The sequence below is a fragment of the Salvelinus sp. IW2-2015 genome, linkage group LG17, assembly GCF_002910315.2.
Source record: "Salvelinus sp. IW2-2015 linkage group LG17, ASM291031v2, whole genome shotgun sequence".
Classification (NCBI taxonomy): Eukaryota; Metazoa; Chordata; class Actinopteri; order Salmoniformes; family Salmonidae; genus Salvelinus; species Salvelinus sp. IW2-2015.
Window position 1 is genome coordinate 40,410,205 of NC_036857.1, and position 20,739 is coordinate 40,430,943.

General features: G+C 40.7%; 1 long non-coding RNA gene across 1 annotated transcript; it reads left to right on the forward strand.

Moving 5' to 3' along the window:
• The first annotated feature begins 985 nt into the window (after nt 1-985).
• On the forward strand, nt 986-20,496 carry LOC111976443 (uncharacterized). The gene is made up of 4 exons (XR_011481341.1): nt 986-999; nt 16,767-16,824; nt 17,041-17,178; nt 20,218-20,496. It is a non-coding gene; the product is annotated as an uncharacterized lncRNA (long non-coding RNA).
• The last annotated feature ends 243 nt before the right edge of the window (nt 20,497-20,739 follow it).

Genomic DNA, 20,739 nt, shown 5'->3' on the forward strand with positions numbered 1-20,739 from the left:
GATTGTGGCTTTAAATCACAMGCACAACACCATGGAGTTGGAGGCCAAAGCAAATATATGATACATGGGAGACGACTATTGGCTGAAATGGATGCCTGGGGCGAGGCTCAGATGTCATATATAAATGAAGGAGTTGCTTTTGAACCATACATTCAAGTAGTCAGAGAGGTAAGAGTTCACTTTCCTCTGTATATAAACCTTCATGGACTTTTCTTGACATTTAAGAATATTGAAGGTACTTAAAAGTCTTATCAAACGTAGTGCATTTTTTAGAAAATTTTTGATACAACATGTAAACTTCTAGTATTCTTTTAGTATTGTTAAGTATTGTTATTTTGTAAATGTTTTGAAGAATGTGGCTTTGAAATAGCTTAATACTACTTTATCTTATCATAATCCATTAAATGTATGTTGTAATTTTGATGTCTGTTAAGCATGCATGTATGTATGTATGTATGTATGTATGTATGTATGTATGTATGTATGTATGTATGTATGTATGTATGTATGTATGTATGTATGTATGTATGTATCTTCACAAAAAAAGTATGGATGTTTAGGGCTATTTACGATTGGAAAATATGTGACATCTCCTTATCTCCTATAAGATGCAAGTCTTATCAAATGTTGGCTAAACAATTGTATTATTGTAGACGTGACTATAGCAATGCATGTTAAAGAGAGTTTTTCGCCCTTATAATTTCTCTGTCAATATTCCATATTACGGAACGTTATGTGGCACAGCAGTTGAGAGCTCAATTCCTTAAATGGCAAACTGATGGTGCCGCGATCCACTCTTTCATTTTCTTTCTTGAAGGATGTATAGAAAATCTCTACAATGACATTTAAGAAAAMCCACTAAATTGTCAACAGTGACACTCAKATRACAGAAAAAMATMACATAACAGAAGTGCCTTCCTTTTGAATATCTGAGAAAGGTGTTGTTGATGTAATTAAAAATAATATTTTTTCTGTTATCTTTTACAGCAAAGAATGAAGGTAAGCMAACTAAATTACATTGGGGCTAACAGGCTAATAGTTCATTTTTGTTGAAGGAGAAACAGAAAAAGATAGACAGAATTAGGATTACAGATCATGCAGTCAAAATCAAATTGAGAAATGCAGCATACCTTCATTGGAAATCTAAAAGGTCTATGTACCAAGCTGTGAAGCAAAACTGACACCTAGCCACTCTCTCCTCTCCTAGCAACAGTAGCTAGCTTTTAGGTTTTTAGCTAGATAACGTTACTTATATCCCGACAACATTGACGCTCAATATATTTTTGTTCTCAGCCACATTCATCTAAGCCACATTCAAAATTGAATTCAAGCCAGATAGCTTACATTATGGAAATTGTATCTGTTTTGTTWGTTGATGTTGTAATGTCAGTTGTTAGCTACCTAACTAGCTTGCTAGCCAGGRTCCCGGGTTCACGTCTCGTCCGAGCAGCCCACTTATGGCACAAGTATGCTAGCTGGCTAGCTAACTCATCGTATCTTGACAACATTAACCCTCAACATAATTATTTTGTTAAATTATCTCAGCCATAGTCACAATTACATTCAAGGCAGATGAACTATCTAACAGACATGAGCTCAGATCGGCTACAAACATTATATTTGTTGAATCTAACCAACATCTCCACCTTATGTAGCTAGCTAGTTAGCTACAATAGCTAATTAAAACAATTATCTGAAATGACATAATAGCATAATGCCGTGACAGTTTTATCAAGCATAAGTAGAACGTTATGGCTATGTCTATTCTTACCTTGATTGTCGCAGTATTTGTCACTCTTTGGCCAGAATCGAGTTTGGGAAACATGTTGTATAAGATCACGCTTGATCTTGTGTCGAGTCTGTTGATTCCATCTTCTTTTGGTCATCCTCATCGTGGTACTCGGGGGCCTTATCGGTGTCACACTTTTTCCCCAGCCACAGCTGACACACCTGATTAAACTAGTGCTAATGCAAACTGGTTTGAGACCAGTGTGGGACAGGGACAGTGGAGGATGATATACTGGTTTGAGACCAATGTGGGACAGGGACAGTGGAGGAAGATATACTGGTTTGATACCAGTGGAGGAAGAGGACTGTCCCTGTCCCACACTGGTCTCAAACCAGTATATCTCCTCCACTGTCCCACACTGGTCTCAAACCAGTATATCTTCCTCCACTGTCCCTGTCCCACACTGGGCACGAACCAGCGATCCTCTGCTTGCAAACAAACGACTGTCCTCCTTGACAACATATCAACAGTCTGAAACACCCAAAAGGTACCAATTGGATGACTCCATCCACAACATTTCAAGCTAGCTGTGGAGTGAGTTTACAGCAAGTTCTTAACCGGATTAAACGTTTGTATATGATCATGTACAAGTGTAGGTCTGTGATTCCTCTCGTGACCCACCTGCCCTCGACACTACTCATTCATGTTGCCTCTCTATTAGACCATGGTACTGTACTCCTCAGTCTTGCCTTCATCGCTCTTCAGTGAGATGAGGAGGTGGTACTGGGGGGTTGCTTTCTCTCGGTCTCATTCATCCAAGGCATGCCTCTCCAGAGGCACACCGAGGGGGGAGAGAGGGATAGATTGGAAGGAGACAAGAATTGACATGGTCTTATCAGTAAGGAATAGCAGTATAAATACATGTATTCTGGTTGTAAATGGGGTACTTGTCGAGGCAAATAATGCATTACTAAACCTTCTAAAAAGACATCAAAGAGCCGTTGAAGAGGTGAGGGGAGAATACTCACGTGTACATGGAGAGGAAACAATAGGTGGACTTGACTCCGTATGTCTCCTCGTTGAACATCTCACTGGAATCGCAGCCATTAGACAAACATCAGCCATTAGACTAACGGAGAGATTCAAGGGAATGGTGGTTAGTGTGTGTATCACTAGAGCGGTGTACTACTCAGGCTTTTATAAAGCTAGCTAGCTTCAGTTAGCTTCACATTCCAGGTCAGGCTTCATCCGTACTACGACGGTGGATAATGGTCGCCGCCTGCCGCTAACTCTGGCAGGCTTGTAACTGTGTGTGCATGTCGCATATGGCTAGTCGAATTCAAATCAACATCTAATTTTATTGGTCACATACACATGGTTAGCAGATGTTAATGCGAGTGCAGCGATATGCTTGTGCTTCTGGTTCTGGTTCTGACAGTGCAGTAATATCTAACAAGTAATCTAACAATTCCCCAACAACCACCTAATACACACAAATCTAAAAGGGGTGAATGAGAATATGTACATGTAAATGGATGAGCGATGGCTGAGCGGCATAGGCAAGGTGCAATAGATGGTATAAAATACAGTATACGCATATGATATGAGTAATGTAAGATATGTAAACATATTAAATTGGCATTAATTAAAGTGCCATTGTTTAAAGTGACTAGTAATCCATATGTTAAAGTAGCCAGTGATTGGGTCTCCATGTAGGCAGCAGCCTCTATGAGTTAGTGATTGCTGTTTAGCAGTCTGATGGCCTTGAGATACAAGCTGTTCTTCAGTCTCTCGTCCCCAGGTTTGAAACACCTGTACCTTCTGCATGGTTGCGGTGTGAACAGGCAGTGGCACGGGTGGTTGTTGTCTTTGATGATCTTTTTAGCCTTCCTGTGACATCGCTGTGTATAGACTTTTCTATTGTGTTATTGACTGTACGTTTGTTTATCCCATGTGTAACTCTGTGTTGTTTGTGTCGCACTGCTCTGCTCTATGTTGGCCAGGTTGCAGTTGTAAATGAGAACTTGTTCTCAACTGGCCTACCTGGTTAAATAAAGGTTAAATAAATAAATAAATATATATAGGTGTCATGGAGGGCAGGTAGTTTGACCGCGGTGATGCGTTGTGCAGTTAGTCAGGGTTTTGGGTGACAAGCCAAATTTCTTCAGCCTCCTGAGATTGAAGAGAAGCTATTGCGCCTCTTGGAACTCGAGACAATGCTGAAACATCAATCCATAGGCGAGTCAGTGCTACCTTTTCATTTGTGACTTCATTTGTGAATTTAATAAAAGTTATCTTGCAAATTCAGCAGGCTATGGTGTGAAGTAGGCTTTTAGACGTGCCATCTTTATCTTATTATTTATTGTTAATGCCATCTCTGGTGTGCACTTTTTCCCCACTCCTAATGCTCCTGTTATCTGTGGAACAGCTTGTTGCGATGTGGCCATAGACATAATCCATAGAAGGGTTTTGGAACCTCTAACCCTGATAATTTGACTGTTAAACTCATGGGTACACTAGCAATGACTGCCAGTCTTGACTTGAATGGGAACTGCCATCTATTGATTATACAGTGGCAAGAAAAAGTATGTGAACCCTTTGGAAATACTTGGATTTCTGCATAAATTAGTCATACATACGTATAATACAAAATATTATACGTTTTCATGTCTTTATTGAACACACCGTGTAAACATTCACAGTGCAGGGTGGAAAAAGTATGTGAACCCTTGAATTTAACTATAGGCTATCTAACTACCCAACGTTTATTGACTTGATTATTTCCGTCATTCTTAGCTAAATGGTAAAGTCGTTGTGCGTTCTCAATGGACATTCAGTTGCTTTCGTAAATTCACTCTGGTTATCTACACCCTTTTCAGAGCACCCTCGTCTGAGTGTACCAGAGTGCAGAATAATTAATTTATGAGCGCTCAACACCCGTTGAATTTAGCCGGTGTCAGTAAACGTCGGCAAAAGGCCAAATTAAATTGTTTCCAGCAGCCCAGTTACAGTCACCAACGCTCTGGTTAACACGAAAACTGCCTTACCAGCTCTGCTAGGGGTGAGCAAAATGGTCAGAGTGGTCTCATTTGTGCCTGGAAGTAGCTAGCAAACTAGCCAACGTTAGCTTGGGTGCTTGACTGCCGTTGTAAGGCCAGAACGCTCGTATCAACCCTACTCCTCAGCCAGAACGTCCAGTGTGCGCTCTGAGAGCTGACAATAAACGGACAATCTGACAACGCTTTGAATTTATGAGGGTCACGTTGTACAGCGCCATATTTTCTCTTCCATCCTAATGGAGCTCCAGATGGTTTTTCATTTTTCATGGATTAGAAACACCATAATATTAGTCAAATGAATTAAGCATGTACCAGTCAAAAGTTTGGACACACCTACTCATTCTTTATTTTTACTATTTTCTACATTGTAGAATAATGAAATAACACCGGTCTCCCGAGTGTCCCGCATTCTGTAGTACAGACATGGCCTGCTCTCCCTTATGTAAGGAATTAGGCACTTTCCCATGTTTACTACAGTATGTATCGTAGACTGCACAGTAGCCTAATAAACAAATAAACACATTTCGTTAATAAAATAATGATAAAAATACTCTTTCGAAATGCAGATGTCGATTTATTTATGGAACCATAACGAATTGCTATGGGAATGAATATAACTGATTTACATAAATATTGGAACAAAGTTGTCTAATGAAGGCAAACAATTTAGAATCCTCCAATCCTGTAGCCTACTCCAGACCGTAAAGTTGTGTACAGCGCCATATTTTCCATTCCATCCTAATGGAAACCCTGAGGGTTTCGTTTTAATCTGAATAGAAACATCATAATATTAATCTAATTAATTAAGCCAAATTTCTTAAAATCCATCCCATATACTATGTTATAAGAAAAAAGCTTTTAAATTCTCTGGTAATGTCAATATGGAATACTATCAAATGCTTCTCAAAGATGCCCTCTTGTGGTCAAACTAGCAATAACTTTCATTAACAGAAAAAATGTCTGACAAATAGATAATGTGCCACAGAATGCTGCAGCAGCCTGCAAGGTGTGCCGCAGTATGACGCAACTTTTAAAGGAGGAACCACTGTATAARCTAGATATTCATTTTTCRGGCATATTCATAAATAGCTAGCAAAATAACTGGCTAGGCAACTAACGTCAACTTTTAGGACCTATACCTAGACGTTTTCACTGACAGGAAAACTATTATTGGTAACGTCAGKTAACATGTTAGCCTCTTCGCTCCGGYAGACCTGTAAGTTACAGGTCATTGGTGTATCCAATGTGTACAGGTCTCCCGGAGTGAAGAGGKAACTAGCAAGAGGAATGTAACTAACTAGCAAGCCTGTAGTTAGTTAAAGATGTCGCTTTGCCGAATGTCACAAGTCTGTAGCTACCTAGCCAGGCAGGTAGATAATCTTGGCTKGTTTGTCTGTGACCAAACGTTAGATATCTAGATAGTTAGATATTTGCTAGCTAAAGGTAGTGTCSCCTAAAATTGCCGGTACGATGCCARCATTCGTTAACTTAACTAACGCTGTGTAGCTAGCTACAACGTTAACATAGACTAAAAAAGGAATACAATTACTTATTTGGTTACAATGACTGAAAGCCCTATCAAACTAGCTAGTGTTGATAAAACAAGTTTACTGGAGAACTGAGACGAAGTAGAGACTCTGGACAGGGTGGATTAGGTTTAATTAAAAGCAATTTATTCAGAGGTAAAAATATCTGAAATAGCGTGCACGGACCCTTTCATCAAGCTCAAATGGAACTCTCTGAAAYAAGCCCAGATAACAGAGTGCATAMACATTTTATACAGTACAGAAAGTAGGTTGAGTCTGGAAGTTCTGGTCCTCTGGTTGGTTCTGATGAGTTGGGCGAGGTCTCCTTCAGGCCAGTATCACTGTCCCATTGGCTCTGAGTAGAGTTCTTTGTCTTCAGAAATGTTTAGCCTAAGAAAGGAATTAGGTGTGTGCGTAGATGTTCCTAATTTTGACCATGTTCTTGTGTGTCTCTGTAAATGTTCAGATGAAGAGGAGTTTTGTGTGTGCGTAGATGTTCCTTGTCTTATCTGTGTTATGAAATGTTTACGTCAGCCCTCTGTCTTGGGTAGTGTGTGTCTCAGTTTCTCGTGATAGGCAGTAACAGCACCAATTTTCTTATAAGTCTTTATGAAAAGGCCTGTGTCAGCCATCTGTCTCTGGTGTGTCGGCGTTTCCCGTATCTGCTATGAGTTTGTGCAGAAACCTGTTTGAGAAGTAGTTTATATAAATGTATTAGCAAATATGCTTGTTATAATAAATGATATTTATTACACTAGCTGTGTTATCGTATGGCGGGGGGGGGTAATAGTTTACAGTGGGGAGAACAAGTATTTGATACACTGACAATTTGCAGGTTTTCCTACTTACAAAGCATGTAGAGGTCTGTATTTTTATCATAGGTACTTCAATCTGTGAGAGAAGGAATTAAAACAAAAATCCAGAAAATCACATTGTATGATTTTTAATAATTAATTTGCATTTTATTGGCATGACATAAGTATTTTGATACATCAAAACAGAATGATTCGGCTCGAGAAATTTAGTTTTGCAATTAAGAGATCAACGTTTCCTGTGTTCTTGACGCAGGTTTCACACACTGCAGCAGGGATTTTTGCCCACTCCTCCATACGCTTCTCCAGATCCTTCAGGTTTCGGGCTGTCGCTGGGAATAGGACTTCGGCTCCCCAACAATTTCTATGGTTAGGTCTGGAACTGGCTAGAGGACTCCAGACCTTGAGATGCTTCTTACGGAAGCATCCTTAGTTCTAGGTGTGTGTTTGGTCGTTGTCATGCTCGGAAGACCCAGCCACGACCATCTCATGCTCTTACTGAGGGAAGGAGGTTGTTGTCAAGTCTGCTACATGGCCCATCATCCGTCCCTTCAATACGGTTGCGTCGTCTTCCCTTTGCAGAAAACACCCAAAGAATGATGTTTCCACCTCCCATGCTTCACGGTTGGATGTTTCTTAGGGGTGTACTCATCCTTCTATTCCTCCAAACACGGCGAGTGATTTAAGAGCAAAAAAGCTCTAATTTTTGTCTCATCAGACCACATGACCTTCTCCCATTCCTCCTCTGGATCATCCAGAATGTCATTGGCAAACTTCAGACGGGCCTGGTACATGCGGACGTGGCTGAGCAGGGGGACCTGACGTCACTGCGCTGCAGGATTTAATCATAGACGGCGTAGTTTACTAATTGGTTTTCTTTGAGACTGTTGGTCCAGTCTCTTCAGGTCATTTGACCAGGTCCTTCGTGCTAGTTCTGGTGGCTGACTCCTCACATTCTCATGATCATTGATGCCCCACGAGGTGGGATCTTGCATTGAGCCCAGAACGAAGGTGACTTGACCTCATCTTGGAACTTCTTCATTTCTAATAATTGTGCCAACAGTTGTTTGCCTTCTCACAAGCTGCCATTGGCTATTCCTGTATGCCCATCCAAGCCTTTACAGGTCTACAATATATCCTTGATGTCCTTACACACTCTCTGGTTTGGCCATTTGGAGAGGTTGGAGTCTGTTTGTTAGAGTGTGTAGCATGGTGTCTTTATAAGTTAGACGAGTTCAAACAGGTGCAGTTAATACAGGTAATAGTGGAGAACAGGAGGGCTTCTTAAAGAAAACTAACAGGTCTGTGAGAGCGGAATTTCTACTGTTGGTAGGTGATCAAATACTTATGTCATGCAATAAAATGCAAATTAATTATTAAAAATATACAATGTGATTTTCTGGATTTTTGTTTTAGATTCCGTCTCTCACAGTTGAAGTGTACCTATGATAAAAATGACAGACCTCTACATGCTTTGTAAGTAGGAAAACCTGCAAAATCGGCAGTGTATCAAATACTTGTTCTCCCCACTTTATATCTTATGAAATAGTTTTTATGAAATAGTTTGCTAGCTCGCTATCAATGTTCAAATCTTATCTGACCTAGCTAGCTATCTTGCTAAGGTAGCTAATTTTATGTTCAAAGTTTAACATTGTTAGCTAGACACAAACAGAATGATACATGGAATGATCTGCACAAAAAGGCAACCAAGCAAGGTCTATTAGCTAACAAATCCCCTTTGGCCTGTTTTAATGAACATTTTAACGTTTTGACAACCGTCACTTCCCAGAGACAGTTTCAACAAACAAAGCAACAACTTTCTACCTTCGATAATTCTAACCTTAACATAATAGCTAGTAGTGATGTTAATTTTGATTCCGGAGCTCTGAGGATTGCACATTTTGGTCACCAAAAKAAATGGGGAATGGGAAAAACCAAAATTGCACCACCATCTAACCCTGCACCTATACACTAGCAGCCAAAACCCACCAACCCATCCCATTACTTGGCCCCAAACSATCCTACACTAYGCCGTCGGCCTGGAAGGATGGAACACCTTCTCTCTTCCTGTAGATCTTCTGCACTAAACTCTCTCACACCCAAATATGTATCTGTTGCTGCAACAAACACATCTATCTTCTGTGATTTCCGCTCCATATGTACAGTGCAGTTGATCACCGTGGCTATAAATGCAAGAAATACAACCTTACTCAAACTCATCCTCTCTGGCTTGCTCGCTTAAGGACTACTCACCTTGGGCTATCCTCTACTGTCTTCACTGCCTCAGCATAGGAAACATTCTGCCCCACTTGAACTCTGGCAATCTCAACCCGTCTCTCTCACAGGGCACTTCGTATCCCCAGCTCCCCATGGGCAGGCACCCCCAGATTTAACACAGTGCTTTCTCTACCCCAATTGTACACTCCCTGTGACTATGCCCTACTGCACATTTCTCACATCGTGGGATCTCCCTTTTACACAATACTGCAACGTGTCCGAATCCTTGGCAAAGCGAGTTCGGAACATAAACCCTCACAGAATAGCAAATATAGCCTAACATTATCAGGTAGAAACTCTGTGTCAAAACTCAACAAGACAGACATGCTATTCTCAGTTTCGCCATTGCCACCGGGTGTACGTCTCACCAAACAGCGAGCGTCACAAACACTAGGAATTGTCACACCCTGATCTGTTTCACCTGTCTTTGTGCTTGTCTCCACCCCCTCCAGGTGTCACCTATCTTCCCCATTATCCCCTGTGTATTTATACCTGTGTTCTCTGTTTGTCTGTTGACAGTTCGTTTTGTTCGTGAAACCTACCAGTGTTTTTTCCCCTGCTCCTGTCTGTTTCTTGCTTCTGTTTCCTAGTCCTTCCTGGTTTTGAACGTTCTGTCTGCCCTGACCCTGCCTGCCGTTCTATACCTTGCCCCACCTCACTGGATTATTGACCCCTGCCTGCCCTGACCCTGAGACTGCCTGCGGTTCTGGACCCTTTGCTCCTTCTCTGGATTACTGACCCCTGCCTTTGACCTGTCGTTTGCCTGCCCCTGTATTAGAAATAAACTTTTGTTTCTTTGACACTGTCTGCATCTGGGTCATACCTGAAARGTGATAAGGAATATTTATTTTCATTTGATCCACCTCTACACTCAATGCTACCCCAATGATCACCCCTTTTTYCAGCGCCCTGCTCCAGAGAGCAAGCACACCAGAGGTTGAGCTCTGAGCCGCGTGACTTGAAGCACCCTCTTCCTCTGGGACAGTTCCACTTCCCGAAATGCCGCCACCTAATGTACTAGTGTGTAGTCAATCACAGCTTAGACTAAATAAACAAACATTAAGAAAAAGTAAACCCTCATACCTGATCCTGTACTACTAAGAAAATTAACTTCTAACAAACCCTCACCCAACCCCCAAATCTCTCAATGACCCTACACAATCTTTCCCCCTCTTCCACATACCGGTACTTAAAACAATGTAAACACATGCATCACTGTTTCAAACATACTGTACACTTCAGGTGTACATAACCAATCACATGCTTGCCAACCAGATGTAATGAGTTTAATGTACAATATCCTAGATGCAACCATGCAAAAACCACCTCTTCCTTCCTAATCAGACCTTTTAATCTRGGTCCACCAACCTTTCTTTGGGCTCGCTGTCCCACATCTACATTAATAGCTCTAATCTTACATTTGGCCTCACCTACTTCTCCCTGTCATACTGTCTGAACTAACTTGACTGTGTATATCAGGGTTCCCCTCATGTATGCATATTTAAATCATTATATAGTTCATAAACTATTAACGTAATTGCAAGACGTATTTACATTTGGTCTAGTTTAAACTGTTAAGGAGCTGTAAAATTTTGAAAAGCAGCAACTTTAGGCTGCCATGTTGTTTTATGCAATTTCAAACAGTTATAGTGCACAGTAATAATGCTTGGTGTCAGGATATGTCCTATGATTTTCCAGGAAAAGAAAGGTTGAGTTAAGTATTAGCTTTTGTCTTAAGCCGAAAAAGACAAAACATTTAAAGCACATTTGATCTGTGCACTACCAAGGCTTTTCAGCATAAGCAGCTTGACTGTAACAGAAACGCTGAGAATCGAGAAGCAGGTAAAGCGTTTAATAAAACATGTAACGAGACAACAGAAAAGTAGCGTCTACGCATAAACACAGGAACAATACTGACTGGGGAAAGAACCTAAGAGAGTGCCAAATATAGGGGAGGTAATAAGTGAGGTAATGGAGTCCAGATGTGCCTCATGACGTACAGGTGCGCGTAATGATGGATGCCAGGACCGGTGGTTAGTATACCGGCGACGTTGAACGCGGAGAAGAGGAGACGTGACAGTACACCTCCCTCTCCCGTACGCAGCTCTAGCCTTAGGAACGATGCCGACCACAGGGACGGCCCTGAGGACGAGGAGACGAAGGTGGAAATCCCGGATGATCCAGAATGTCCAGTGGAGATTTGACGGCATAGGTTGTACCCCCCTTGATGTCTTGGGGGGGGGGGGGGGGGGTCGTGGGGGACAGCATCAGCTAGGAGACCAAGAATCACCGGCCTGAGAAGGGAGACATGAAAAGAACGTGAGATGCGGTAGTCTCTGGGAAGCTGTAATCTATACGTCACCTCGTTGATCTACCGGAGCACCTTGAACGGCCCCACAAACCGGGGGCTCAGCTTCTTGCAGGGCAGGCGCAGCGGGAGGTTCCTGAGAGAGCCAGACATGATCTCCCTGCCGGTCCTGACAGTGACGCCTCAGGAACCTCCCCAACTCCTGGATCATCCTCTCCACCTGCCTGTTAGACTGAGGCTGACCGTGACCCCGAGCWTCTCCATAAAGGCTCTCCATACCCGTGAAGTGAATTGGGGGCCACGGTCAGAGACGATGTCCTCCGGAAGGCCATAATGTCAGAAGACCTGCTGGAATTGTGCTTCAGTGACCAGGAGAGCAGTAGGGATACGAGAAAGAGCGATTAAACAGGATTTTGTAAATCTATCCACAACCACCAAAATGGTGGTGAAACCGTCAGAGGGGAGATCAGTAACAAAGTCAATGGATAGATGAGACCAGGGACGCTGAGGCATGGGAAGGAGTTTCCCTGCTGGAGCGTTACAGGGGGGGGGGGTTGGTTTGGGCACATAGGGAACAAGAGTTGACATAGCGAGTGACATCCTGCGCCAAGGTGGGCCACCAGTACTTCTCAGAGATGGATTGGGTAGTGCGAGAAATACCTGTCCAGGTAATGGAGTCCAGATGTGCTTGCACATCATGATGACATGCAGGTGCGCATAATGATTGCTACCAGGTGTGCGTAATGAAGGAGCCTGGTTAGTATGCAGGCGACATCAAACGCCAGAGTGGAGGAGCGGGAGTAGACGTGACAACTACTGCTAGAGTACTGTAGCCTTATTGATCTACTGTACTTCAACAACAGATGTACTCACATTGGATGGGTTGATTAGGACACAAACTTTCTCTCAAACAGCCTAATACATACTCTTGGAGTAGGTTTACCCKATTGATGTACTTGCTAATGTAAAGATGTTTTTTCATGTAAGASACTCATGCAATCTGCRATCTGGGAATATGTTATGTTCCTAATCCTGATATATARCCATTGGTTTTTAAAGGGGCAGTATGCAGTTCAAAAAACAACACTGTTTTGGTAAAAAGCTGAATAATTGGGGGTATAGAAATGTAACCACTCTCAAATTCATTGATAAGTTATGGATACAAAATGACAACTTTAACCATATGGGACCGACCGCCTCGATTCAAAAAAATCGAGGCGGTTGAAAAATTTGAAATTTGAAAAATTTGAAATTGTGTTTTTTACATTGGATAAAAGTAGAGACTCAGAGCTACAAATGTTATCATACACTGCAGTTGAGGAACAATGGGAAAGTAAWTCTGCTTTGAAAGTTGATAAACTTGTAACTCCACTTTTGAGGAAATGGCCCTTGAARGTTTTTTGTACACCTACTGGAGAGCTCTTGTTTATCTATACCTATTCAGCATCATTCACACCATCCTAAGCCTTTGCCCCACCCATCTCTTTAAGGATTCACATGTGAGGCCATGTGCTAAACAGAGTGAGTAAGGTAGTGCAGTAAACATCCAAAGATTTCAAGAATAAAAGTGGTGAAAATAGTAGCCTYCAATGAGGAAAAACTCCACGTACAAATACACTTGATCTAGTCCTTGGCCTAAATCCAAATCTGACTTTGGTGCAGGTCATGTTGTTCTCCACATTACCGTCTCTGGTAAACACACTATATCAAATAAAATATGTTTATTTGTCACATGCACAGGATACCGAAGGTGTAAACGGTACAGTGAAATGTTTACTTGTYTATTTACATAGTAGCAATATCAAAAATAGAAAGTGTCCAGATAAAAAAATATTGTATAAATATTTCATAATTATTAGATGATGCTTACCCAGACACACTTGTATAAATCGATGGGTCATGTGAAAGAAATGCTATGACCACCCCCCAGCCACATCTATCTAAGTGGATGGGTCACTATTGTCTGAACATGTACACATGTTCATGAAATACAATAGATGGCCGTAATCYGGCCCAGACACACTGGCTAACTTGATGGGTCATCAATCATCTGGCGAAGTAGAGACATGAACCATAATCCCAACACATAGCTACKATACGAATAGAATAGAAAAATAGAACGTTAGCTAGCTAGCTAACAGTGTGCTTTAACTTACAATTTCMGACAATATTTGAAACGTATATTATCTGAAAATGTAGCTAGACTCTTACCAGTATACATGGATGAACGCTTTATGGCAGCGTGTCCATTTTTCTGATTATAGCTAGCTACAGCTTGTTTGGCCCGTTGTGTCAAGTCACTCCAGTTTACACTGACCATGTGCAGAAAGTAGTCAATCACAACTTTTTGCCACTGATTTRTGTCGATAGCGCCTGCTAAATTCAGGGGAGCAATGTTGTTGAGAGCAGTAGCAACACTTTTGCAGTTCTCCATGGCTAATGTTATATTTGATTTAAAAAACTGCCGTAGCAAGGATAATCTACCCATACTGAGCAGCTCATGTTATAGACAGACACGTGCTAAATGGCAGATCAACTCATCTCTCGGCATGTCCAGCCCATCCATTATCTTAGCTAATCATGGCTCCTGTCTTTTTACCGTGGCTAAACCAACTAGGCTCGTAATTAAACAAATTGTATTCATATTTACAGATGGCATACAAGTTTGTTATTAAAAGGCACATGGAAGAAAAAAAAACGTTTTGATTAAAACATTTTTAAATMATGTTCAAATGCCTCTCCTGTGAAGTAGTGATGTGCGACATGTGCCTAGCTTCTTGAAATGAGTCACATATTCAGAGGCTAAACAGTGTTTGTTAATAAATTAGTTGAATTAAACAAATAAATATGTGGGGATCTGATGGTGTATGACAATTGGACTAAGATCATGATWTTTTTWTTTTWATATAAGTTATATTCTTCAAGAATCAATGGGTGTTTTATTTAAATAATTTAAAAGTAAAACATTTTATGAAGRAATCACAGATGGACCCTTTCAATCAGAGCCGCAGGAAACATGTGGCAAGACCGCATTTGCCCAATACTTCTCACCACTTTCAAAGAAAGCAAGCAGCGCCAACCGGGCCAGTTCTCCGTGCATTTTTGCATTCCAGTTCAACATTTACCTGCTCTGTCGCGGTCTACTATAGAAAACCATTGAAGACTACATGCAGAAACGCGGTGCTATTTGTATTTGAGCAATATGACTGGCTGTTCATTCATTCAAGCACCACTACACCCCCACGAGTGACTTCTCGAGCACTCGAGCAGTACACGAGTTGATACGTTCACACAGCACACCGTGTCCTGAGCAGTACAGACGTTGATACGTTCACACAGCACATGCAAGCTGTCCTGAGCAAAAATAATTGCCCATCAATCTGCTCGCTGAGCTTTTTTTTTATGTTGGGGAAAGTAATTTACAAAAGTAAACCTTCAATAGTGAACATAATAGCAATGTGCTGGCTACTGTTGATAGTCTACAAAAAGAAAGCCACAACAATACACTGTAGCGTTTGTCTTGTCTAGCATACCGTAGCCAGGTCAAATTCTCTTAAAGGGGCAGCGTCCTATTTTGAGATGTAAATTTTTTTTAATCTCTAAATGACATAATTTAGAAACAAAAATAAATGCAATTAATAAAATGCAATTCTAAAGAATAGAGAAATGACTTACATTGATAAATTATATTAAACAGCTTCATAATWTCCAAAAGGTGGCAGCAGGTTAGASCATTGGGCCAGTAACCGAAAGGTTACTTGTTTGAATCCACTAGCCAACAAGGTGAAAACTCTGTTGATGTACRCTTGAGCAAGGCACTTAACTCTAATTGCTCCAGGGTTGCCGTTAATAATGGCAGACACTGGCTGTGACCCCACTCTCCGTTGGTGTCTCAGGGAGAGTTGTGATATGCAAAAAACACATTTCCAATTCACACATGCGTATTAATGCACACTTGTACATGTGTGAAGTAGGACAAATATAAGCACCCACCAAATGATTTGTATTTATTCATTATAAATATAGCCTATTAATAGCTGCATATAGAGAGAAAGCATGCCAACCMAGAGGCCCTGCATGACCCCAATGCATTAAAAACTACATCATGTCCTTGCCAGTAGAAATTCTGTCCAACTGGTCCAGTTATGACAGTAAGAAAAAAAAATTGCGTTGGACCCTGTCCTAGCCTACGAATAGGACCCAAAGTTTTACCCGACCAGGTGACGAAATCAGGAAAAACTCCAGGCCCCAGAAAGACATGTACAACTTTTGCCACACCACTTTTGAACCTGTGGTGCCACCTCTGCTTTAAGTACTATAACTTATAAATGTCTCTAGCATAACTGTCTTACCCTATCATAACTCAAAATATAAGMTTGCATTACTCCATTCTTTATAACAGAAACATGAAAAATGTATAGCTTCAAAATAATTTCAAACGCTGTCCACTACCTTGTCCATTTCCCATCCGAGTAAGCTTATGTTTTAAGCTAGGTCAAATATAGGGTTAAAAAGCGGTTTTGAGGAAACAGATAACACCTCGTCCTGGGGTATAAATAATCTTGCTTTTTAATCCATGACTAGGCTTAATCTTTGTCCGGGCAAACCTCCCCATAATGTTTAAATGAGTGAAATGGGATGATGTCTTACATGAAAAAAAACATGTTTACATTACCAAGTACATTATTAGGTTAAACCTACTCTAAGAGTAAGTATTAGACTGTTTGAGAGGTTTGAACCCTAATCCACCCATCCAATGTGTGCACATCTGTTAGTGAAGTACAGTAGATCAATAKATCTGCAGTACTCTAGCAGTAGTCAAGCWGCTGATGATGAAAAGCCTTTGTTGGTGCATAGGTCAAATTAGCTTTTACATTTCCTGTKTTTTTCAGTTTCAGACAAGAGCTAATATTTTACTTAAAACACATTTTTTTGGTATTATTATAATACATAAGGAAAGAATGTGTGGCAGCAGTGGGCTGAAAGACTTTTTGCTATATTTAAAATTCTGAAATCTATGTCTGACAATAATAACTAAGTTTCTGCTTGATTTAGGTCAATACAATGGCATCCATGACACTTGCTTTAACAGTGCTTGTTGCAGTATTCTGTGGTGAGTTGAAAGTGATCCATGAAAACATTCTACATATTATTCTAGATTGGTTGTAGAATAGCATTGCAACTGATATCAGAGTTATCAGTACACTTTCGACTGCATCTTTAACATGAATGTGCTATATAAATGTTATACTTTAAGATCTTACCTCTCTTAAAAACCTCATAACTAATTACCTTTGTTAAATAATTATTTCTGTTTATTCCAACTCAGCTACTGTGGCACTGAAGTGTCACAAATGTACTACCATCGATCCAGACCATCCAACCTGCACCCAGACTGACATAACCGAGGTGGAYTGTGGTGTCAGTTTCACCCACTGTGGAAGAATTGTTTTCCACAAACCAGCCTGTAAGTGAACAAATTATTAGGACTCGCAAGCAAACCAATTGTTTTTGATGGAATTCTTCTTTCGTTCTTTCTTTCTTGTTATTCTTCCACCTTTGTCGCAATATATCAGTGCACAACTGATAAAATAAATMATACTTTGCCGATATCAAAGTATATCAACACCGCTACCCAGACACCAAAAACAACACAGATTGGCCAATAGTTGGGGCTGTAATAAACATTCAAAGTCTAAGGCTCAGCCGCGCCGCCTCATTTGACTGATAGTGGATTCGGAAAGAACTCAGACACCTTGACTTTTTCCATATTTTGTTACATTACAGCTTTATTCTAAAATTGATTAAATAAACACTTTTATTCATTAATCTACACACAATACCCCATAATGACCAAGCAAAAACAGGTTTAAAAAACAGAAATACCTTATTTACAAAGACCCTTTGCTATGAGACTCGAAACAGGTGCATCCTGTTTCCATTGATCATCCTTGAGATGTTTCTACAACTTGATTGGAGTCCACCTGTGGTAAAMTCAATTGATTGGACATGATTTGGAAAGGCACACACCTGTCTATATAACGTCAAACAGTTGACAGTGCATGTCAGAGCAAAAACCAAGCCATGAGATCGAAGGAAATGTCAATGGGCTCCGAGACAGGATTGTGTCAAGGCACAGATCTAGGGAAGGGTACCAATACATTTCTGCAGTATTGAAGGTCCCCAAGAACAGTGGCCTCCATCATTCTTAAATGGAAGAACTTTGGAACCACCAAGACTCTTCTTACAGCTGGCCGCRTGGCCAAACTGAGCAATTGGGGGAGAAGGGCTTTGGTCAGGGAGGTGACCAAGAACCCAATGGCTACTCTGATAGAGCTCCAGACTTCCTCTGTGACTTCCTCTGTGGAGATGGAAGAACCTTAAAGAAGGACAAACATCTCTGCAGCACTCCACCATTCAGGCCTTTAGGGTAGAGTGGCCAGACGGAAGCCACTCCTGAGTAAAAGACACATGACAGCCCTCTTGGAGTTTGCCAAAAGGCACATAAAGGACTCTCAGACCATGAGAAACAAGATTCTCTGGTCTGATGAATCCAAGATTGAACTCTTTGGCCTGAATGKAAAGCGTCACGTCTGGAGGAAACCTGGCACCATCCCTATGGCGAAGCATGGTGGTGGTAGCATCACGCTGTGGGGATGCTTTTCTGCGGCAAGGACTGGGAGACTAGTCAGGATTGAGGCAAAGATGAACGGAGCAAAGTACAGTGAGATCCTTGATGAAATCCTGCTCCAGAGTGCTCAGGACCTCAGAGTGGGGCAGAGGTTCACCTTCTAATAGGACAACGACCCTAAGCACACAGCCAAGACAATGCAGGAGTGTCTCAGATGTCCTTGAGTGGCCCAGCCAGAGCCCGGACTTGAACCCGATCGAACATCTCTGGAGAGACCTGAAAATAGTTGTGCAGCAACACTCCCCATCCAACCTGACAGAGCTTGAGAGGATCTGCAGAGAAGAATGGGAGAAACTCCCCAAATACAGCTGTACCAACCTTGTAGCGTCATACCCAAGAAGACTCGATGCTGTAATCGCTGCCAAAGGTGCTTCAACAAAGTACTGAGTAAAGGGTCTGAATACTTATGTATTTGTGATATATTTTTTTTTTTTATACATTCGAACAAAATTCTAAAAACCTGTTTTTGCTTTGTTATTATGGGGAACTGTGTGTAGATTGATGAGGGGGAAAAAACTATTTAATCAATTTTAGAATCAGGCTGTAACAACATAATGTGGAAAATGTCAAAGGGTATGAGTGATTTCTGAATGCACTGTATAACACTCYGAACACTTTTTACATTAACAACGAGATTTTAACACACGTTTGCTGTGTAGGAAGGTGTATGCCGTCTGAAGCAAGTCTTGATATCTTAAAAAAAAAAACATGGAAACAGCAAGCAATTCAGTTGTGAACCTCAAAACTGTTAGCATTTATTTGAATGCTAAAAAGCTATCTAAGGGTCAGCCACGCCACCCCGTTACACATACAACAACAAAACTTAATATATGAGTGTTTTAGCTTAAGGAACACATTTGCATCATATACCTATGATTTCCATCATATTGGATTTTCCTTCATATTAGATTTTTTTAATCAAATCTCCCAAAAAATTGTATTCTGATGAACAGTACATCTGATTGACTTGAAACTCAGAAAGTATGTCCATCATGTCAGCCTCTACTAAGTCAAAATGTGGAAGAGCCAGCACCCCGTTCGTAGCTATATTTCATCTTGCTTTAGTAATTCTAGCACATTACACTGCATCTATTGGTAGTCAAAATACTACATGATGCCACAAATGTAAAAATCGAAACACAACTGGAGCCAGTTTGGAGTCAGGAAGTTAGAGGCGGTAGCTAACTAACTGTACATTTATGTACATAGCTCTGCTAACTGTGGGGAATAATAATTATCTTATTTGAAGTTTTTTTTTCAATTGTTTATCAATTACTTAAAGGGGCAATCTGCAGTTGCTACATCCATTTTTGGACACAATTATTTTGGACAGATTAATGATATGTACCCATTTATTCTCGAAGAATATCATTTATAAATGCCTCATGAGCTTAGTTCAACTGTTGTACCCCATCAAAACTAAAAATATAAGCTTATTTTTACTCCAATGATTGTAAACAAAGCCAATGTAAACAAACACTATAAAGCCTCAAAACATGGTTAATAATTTGAACATCATGGATGGTCAGTCCTTGCATCCATAACTCTGTCTATGAATTTGAGAGTGGTTAGATTTCTCCGGCCCAATCTCTCAGCTTTTTACTGAAACAGGGGAGTAGAGAACGCTTTGTTATTGTTTCAACTGCTGATTTCTGCTTTAACTATCGCACCTACTGTCTTTCCTATCAACAATTTCCCCCTATTATTTAGTATTTTTGATTGTGTATGTATTTGCTATGACATTGTACAGAACGATTGGGCATTTGTATATTTCTCCACTAGGGCCCCCATTAACGTGTGTGCCTTCAATTTCAGATGGTGAGGTGAGAAAATGTGCTACTGAAAAAGAATGTAATGTCAAGTCGCAAAAGAGTGTGGTGACAGAATGCTGCACAACAGATCTCTGCAACTGACCCACGCTGGGAGAACCTGACTCACACCTGCAAATGGAGTAATATCAGCAAGGAACACTTTTGAAATTGAATCAACATACTGAAAACAATTTTGTTTTCAATTGATAGCTAATAATTATTACGTTATCACATTTCGTACCTTCCCCTGTAGTCAAATGAAAATAAAATCCAATTTCTGAAATGCTGTTAAAATATTATTTTCATATCATAAGCTTGGTGTACTGATTATTATAGGAATGTCTGGTAGGGCCTGTTGTCAACGTTGAAGATTAGTGAAAAGAATTGTAGACCATTTTCATACACCTCCTGACATCATTTCCCAAGCCTTCACCCAAAAGGACCAATGCAAAGAAAAGCCCTCCTTTCATGTGTGTTTTCACTAGCGCCCCATTGTGTACATTTTATAATGGTGCGGAACTGTAAT